The sequence below is a fragment of the Bombus terrestris genome, unplaced genomic scaffold, assembly GCF_910591885.1.
Source record: "Bombus terrestris unplaced genomic scaffold, iyBomTerr1.2, whole genome shotgun sequence".
NCBI classification, from domain to species: domain Eukaryota; kingdom Metazoa; phylum Arthropoda; class Insecta; order Hymenoptera; family Apidae; genus Bombus; species Bombus terrestris.
Genome location: NW_025963548.1, coordinates 30,397 through 37,500, shown reverse-complemented (window position 1 = coordinate 37,500; position 7,104 = coordinate 30,397). Strand labels below are relative to the sequence as shown.

Sequence of the window (7,104 nt, the reverse complement as noted above, 5' to 3'; positions counted from 1 at the left end):
AAAAATAAATCTCGCTACGTACGGCCGTGTATGGGCACGATGTTCGTACGTAGCGGTTTTTTTTCGATTAAATAAAATAACGACACGCACGAATAGAAGGCAATACGTCGCTCGGCTTAGTCCCATGCGCTAAAAAAATCTACTTCGCTACGTACGGCCGTGCCGAAGCACGATGATCGTACGTAGCGATTTTTTTTATTCCAATGGAATAACGACACGTACGAACGCAAAGCAATACGCCGCTGGACTTGGACGCTCGCGCTAGCGCTGCGCGCGCAACCCCTCGCTTGCGGGTATGTGGCGGAGTACGTAACAATCTTTTAAAGTACAAGGTGCGCGCGCACGCAGTCGAACGTTTCTTCTCGTTTCGTTTCCACTTTTTTTACGTTTCGTTTCTCCTTCTATCGGAGAGAGTACGACGGATAAAAAAAACGTACAGGGATAGGAAAATATCTAGTACGCTTACAGCGTGGAAATTTCGATCGTTGCTCGCTCGCTGCGCTCGCTCGTACGATTCTAGCCTAACCCAAAACCGTTCCCGATCGCGTTCGAACCGAGATTCGAACGAGATCGAAGAACGAACGCGAAAGAGATTGGTTTTGGGTTGGTCTATATTTTTTTTCGAGCGAGCGGAGCGAGCGAGCAACGCGTAAGAGCGTATCGCGTTCCGACGTGGTACCGCGAGGACTTTGAAATAATCGCAATAACTCCTTAAATTTCGAAATAACTCCTTAAAGTGCGTTACGAGGTGTGGAAATTTTTATTGAAATCGTTACAGTTCGACGTCATCTGGTCGAACGTAACGGTTTCGTTTTATTTTTTTGAAAAATTTCACCCTCCGGACCTAGGTGACTGGGACGTTGGAACTTTGAAATATCTCTCGCCCCGGTACGAAAAGGCCGAACGTTCCTTTAGAAATAACTCCTCAAAACGCGTTACGAGGTATGGATATTTTTATAGAAATCGTTATTGTTCGACGTCGTCTAGCGGAACGTAACGGTTTCTTTTTATTTTTTTAACAAATTTTTTCCACCGGACCTAGCTGACTGGGACGTTGGAACTTTGAAATTTTTCTGGCTCCGGTACGAAAAGGCCGAATGTTCCTTTCGAAATAACTCCTCAAAACGCGTTACGAGGTATGGAAATTTTTATAGAAATCGTTATTGTTCGACGTCGTCTAGCGGAACGTAACGGTTTCTTTTTATTTTTTTAACAAATTTTTTCCACCGGACCTAGCTGACTGGGACGTTGGAACTTTGAAATTTTTCTGGCTCCGGTACGAAAAGGCCGAATGTTCCTTTCGAAATAATTCCTCAAAAAGCGTTAGAAGGTACGAATATTCTTGCATAAATCGATATATTCTTATTAAATACATCGGGATTAAGCGTTAATTTTGATCTTGAAACGTTCTGAAAAGTTTCGATTTGCACATTGGGACTTGGAAAAATTTCGATATCGAACCGGTTTTTACCAATTATCTCGTTAAAAAGTGTCACAAGGTAGGAATATTTTTGCACAAATCGATGTATCTCGACGTTTTACGTCGGGATTAAGCGTTTTTTTCGTCCCCAAGACCTTCTACAAAGTTTCGATTTTTTCGTTGGGACTTGGAAAAATTTCGATATCGAACCGGTTTTTTCCAATTATCTCGCTTAAAAGTGTCACAAGGTACGAATATTTTTGCATAAATCGACGTATCTCGACGTTTTACGTCGGGATTAAACGTTTATATGGTCGCTGGAACGTTTTTTAGAAACGGAATTATGCGACGCGACGTTGGGACTTTGAACAAGTTCGGCCGGTGCGAAAAGACCGAAAAGGTTTTTTCGAGTTATCTCGCTTAAAAGTGTCACAAGGTAGGAATATTTTTGCACAAATCGATGTATCTCGACGTTTTACGTCGGGATTAAGCGTTTTTTTCGTCCCCAAGACCTTCTACAAAGTTTCGATTTTTTCGTTGGGACTTGGAAAAATTTCGATATCGAACCGGTTTTTACCAATTATCTCGCTTAAAAGTGTCACAAGGTACGAATATTTTTGCATAAATCGACGTATCTCGACGTTTTACGTCGGGATTAAACGTTTATATGGTCGCTGGAACGTTTTCTAGAAACGGAATTATGCGACGGGACGTTGGGACTTTGAACAAGTTCGGCCGGTGCGAAAAGACCGAAAAGGTTTTTTCGAGTTATCTCGCTTAAAAGTGTTACAAGGTAGGAATATTTTTGCACAAATCGATGTATCTCGACGTTTTACGTCGGGATTAAGCGTTTTTTTCGTCCCCAAGACCTTCTACAAAGTTTCGATTTTTTCGTTGGGACTTGGAAAAATTTCGATATCGAACCGGTTTTTACCAATTATCTCGCTTAAAAGTGTCACAAGGTACGAATATTTTTGCATAAATCGACTTATCTCGACGTTTTACGTCGGGATTAAACGTTTATATGGTCGCTGGAACGTTTTTTAGAAACGGAATTATGCGACGCGACGTTGGGACTTTGAACAAGTTCGGCCGGTGCGAAAAGACCGAAAAGGTTTTTTCGAGTTATCTCGCTTAAAAGTGTCACAAGGTAGGAATATTTTTGCACAAATCGATGTATCTCGACGTTTTACGTCGGGATTAAGCGTTTTTTTCGTCCCCAAGACCTTCTACAAAGTTTCGATTTTTTCGTTGGGACTTGGAAAAATTTCGATATCGAACCGGTTTTTACCAATTATCTCGCTTAAAAGTGTCACAAGGTACGAATATTTTTGCATAAATCGACGTATCTCGACGTTTTACGTCGGGATTAAACGTTTATATGGTCGCTGGAACGTTTTTTAGAAACGGAATTATGCGACGCGACGTTGGGACTTTGAACAAGTTCGGCCGGTGCGAAAAGACCGAAAAGGTTTTTTCGAGTTATCTCGCTTAAAAGTGTTACAAGGTAGGAATATTTTTGCACAAATCGATGTATCTCGACGTTTTACGTCGGGATTAAGCGTTTTTTTCGTCCCCAAGACCTTCTACAAAGTTTCGATTTTTTCGTTGGGACTTGGAAAAATTTCGATATCGAACCGGTTTTCCAATTATCTCGCTTAAAAGTGTTACAAGGTACGAATATTTTTGCATAAATCGACTTATCTCGACGTTTTACGTCGGGATTAAACGTTTATATGGTCGCTGGAACGTTTTCTAGAAACGGAATTATGCGACGGGACGTTGGGACTTTGAGCAAGTTCGGCCGGTGCGAAAAGACCGAAAAGGTTTTTTCGAGTTATCTCGCTTAAAAGTGTTACAAGGTAGGAATATTTTTGCACAAATCGATGTATCTCGACGTTTTACGTCGGGATTAAGCGTTTTTTTCGTCCCCAAGACCTTCTACAAAGTTTCGATTTTTTCGTTGGGACTTTAAAAAATTTCGATATCGAACCGGTTTTTTCCAATTATCTCGCTTAAAAGTGTTACAAGGTACGAATATTTTTGCATAAATCGACTTATCTCGACGTTTTACGTCGGGATTAAGCGTTTATTTGGTCGCTGGAACGTTTTTTAGAAATGGACTGATGCGACGCGACGTTGGGACTTTGAAGTATTTCGGACCGGTACGTAGGGACTTAGAAAAATTTCGGCCGGCGCGAAAAGTCCGAAATGATTATTTCGAGTTATTTCGTTAAAAAGCGTTATAAGGTATAATTTTTTTTACAGGGATCGTTATATCTCTATTAAATGCAATCGGATTAAACATTTTTGTCGAATTTTTTGAAAAATTAGCTTCCGTCGGACTGATACGACTGGGATATTTTTGCATTTTTTTCGTTAATTAATGTTACAAGGTATATATTTTTTTACATATTTCGTATTATTTTAACGTGTTTTAATCGATTATAAAGTTATTTTTTGTCCATAGTCGATAAAACTGTATGTTTACTGATGCAATTTTTCGGTGAAAAAAAAAATTAATTTTTTGGTAAAAATGCATTTATAATATGTTAATAATGCTTGTGGTAAAATATTTCGATGGTTGGATATCGCCTTTATATAGTAGTTATTGAACGTGCGAGCGACTAAGTTCCAGCGTCCCTTCCGAACGGTACGTTGCTACGGAGGTTTTGCACCATAAGCGCGCGGCCGCTAGCCCGGCCGGCGCCGGCCTTCCGGCCGGCCCCTTGGTATCTATAAGAGAAGCGTCGAGCCGGACGGTTCGGTCGGAACAGCGTTGGGCGCGTGGCTATTCTACGGCCTCGGTTGAGAATTCAGTCACCGCTCCTCGAGTCTTAGTGTATTTTACGCTATTTCTCGACTGTTCCTCCGTTCTCGTACTGGTTTTTTCTCTACACTGCTGCGCCGCGGGTCGAAGTCTAGGACGTAATGACCGTTAACGTGGCAAGCTTCCCCTTAGTCGGGAAGCTGGTGACCTGTGTGCACGTATTTGACAAAAGTTGGATGCGTGTGTGCTTGTACTTACGGAGTAGCCATTCTTGCCGAGACCATCGGTTGTAAGCTATTTGTAGCTGCACGATGGTCTCTTTGGCGTTCTGTAGAGTGCGTTATCTTCTGGTAACGCGTCTCTACAGAGGTGTTGAAGCTTATAAAAGAATATTCTTACGGTATGTCCAGCATGCGTATACGTGCTTTACCGCTAAGTTATATTCTACGAGAGAAGTTGGAGGAGAAAAGTTACAAACAGAAATAATTCTGTGAAGTATGAATCTTTGTATCGATATATGATGGTGAGAGAGGAGGAGAATTAAAGTGGCTGAGTGACGTTGTTACTGAACCATGGAACGTTGCTCTCTAAATTATATTATATATATATATATATAAAATGAAAAGTCTCGTCGTACGGTGCTTACGTCCCACCTACGACACAGAGAGAACTTTTAAACGAAAATGCTGGTTTTTGGGAATATATTATAAGATCCCTGGTTGATCCTGCCAGTAGTCATATGCTTGTCTCAAAGATTAAGCCATGCATGTCTCAGTACATGCCGCATTAAGGTGAAACCGCGAATGGCTCATTAAATCAGTTATGGTTTCTTAGATCATACCTACATTTACTTGGATAACTGTGGTAATTCTAGAGCTAATACATGCAAACAGATTCCGACCAGAGATGGTAGGAATGCTTTTATTAGATCAAAACCAATCGGTGGCGGATGGCTCGTCTGTCCGTCCATCGTTTGTTTTGGTGACTCTGAATAACTTTGTGCTGATCGCATGGTCATCTAGCACCGGCGACGCATCTTTCAAATGTCTGCCTTATCAACTGTCGATGGTAGGTTCTGCGCCTACCATGGTTGTAACGGGTAACGGGGAATCAGGGTTCGATTCCGGAGAGGGAGCCTGAGAAACAGCTACCACATCCAAGGAAGGCAGCAGGCGCGCAAATTACCCACTCCCGGCACGGGGAGGTAGTGACGAAAAATAACGATACGGGACTCATCCGAGGCCCCGTAATCGGAATGAGTACACTTTAAATCCTTTAACGAGGACCAATTGGAGGGCAAGTCTGGTGCCAGCAGCCGCGGTAATTCCAGCTCCAATAGCGTATATTAAAGTTGTTGCGGTTAAAAAGCTCGTAGTTGAATCTGTGTGTCACAGTGTCGGTTCACCGCTCGCGGTGTTTAACTGGCATTATGTGGTACGTCCTATCGGTGGGCTTAGCTCCTCGCGGGCGGTCCAACTAATATCCCATCGCGGTGCTCTTCACTGAGTGTCGAGGTGGGCCGATACGTTTACTTTGAACAAATTAGAGTGCTTAAAGCAGGCTACCTTCGCCTGAATACTGTGTGCATGGAATAATGGAATAGGACCTCGGTTCTATTTTGTTGGTTTTCGGAGCCCCGAGGTAATGATTAATAGGGACAGATGGGGGCATTCGTATTGCGACGTTAGAGGTGAAATTCTTGGATCGTCGCAAGACGGACAGAAGCGAAAGCATTTGCCAAAAATGTTTTCATTAATCAAGAACGAAAGTTAGAGGTTCGAAGGCGATCAGATACCGCCCTAGTTCTAACCATAAACGATGCCAGCCAGCGATCCGCCGAAGTTCCTCCGATGACTCGGCGGGCAGCTTCCGGGAAACCAAAGCTTTTGGGTTCCGGGGGAAGTATGGTTGCAAAGCTGAAACTTAAAGGAATTGACGGAAGGGCACCACCAGGAGTGGAGCCTGCGGCTTAATTTGACTCAACACGGGAAACCTCACCAGGCCCGGACACCGGAAGGATTGACAGATTGATAGCTCTTTCTTGATTCGGTGGGTGGTGGTGCATGGCCGTTCTTAGTTGGTGGAGCGATTTGTCTGGTTAATTCCGATAACGAACGAGACTCTAGCCTGCTAAATAGACGTAACTTATGGTATCTCGAAGGCCCCCGGCTTCGGTCGGTGGGTTTTTACTACCAACGTACAAACAAATCTTCTTAGAGGAACAGGCGGCTTCTAGCCGCACGAGATTGAGCAATAACAGGTCTGTGATGCCCTTAGATGTTCTGGGCCGCACGCGCGCTACACTGAAGGAATCAGCGTGTTTTCCCTGGCCGAAAGGCCCGGGTAACCCGCTGAACCTCCTTCGTGCTAGGGATTGGGGCTTGCAATTATTCCCCATGAACGAGGAATTCCCAGTAAGCGCGAGTCATAAGCTCGCGTTGATTACGTCCCTGCCCTTTGTACACACCGCCCGTCGCTACTACCGATTGAATGATTTAGTGAGGTCTTCGGACTGGTGCGCGGCCAATGTGATAAGCATTGCCGATGTTACCGGGAAGATGACCAAACTTGATCATTTAGAGGAAGTAAAAGTCGTAACAAGGTTTCCGTAGGTGAACCTGCGGAAGGATCATTAACGATATAACACAAAAACTTAAAGAATTTGACTTGAACACTTGAAAAATACGAAACTGTATAAGTCGGTAAGGAGCCGTACTCCTCCTATATCGACGAACCAAAGTATATACGACGTATCAACAAGCTATATACTTTAACAAAGAACAGTTAAATTCGCCCGGAGCGTGGCTTACTCCGTTGGCAAAAATGATGAAAAGACATAAGGAGGAGACGACCCTCCAGCTACGAAACTATACGAAGAGAAGGTGGCACTCTCTCTCGATCATCGGGATGAAGA

At 43.3% G+C, this 7,104-nt stretch overlaps 1 non-coding gene across 1 annotated transcript; it reads left to right on the top strand.

The window, feature by feature from the left end:
• Window positions 1-4,902: 4,902 nt before the first annotated feature.
• LOC125386947 lies at window positions 4,903-6,825 on the top strand. The gene has a single exon (XR_007227550.1). It is a non-coding gene; the product is annotated as a small subunit ribosomal RNA (ribosomal RNA).
• The last annotated feature ends 279 nt before the right edge of the window (window positions 6,826-7,104 follow it).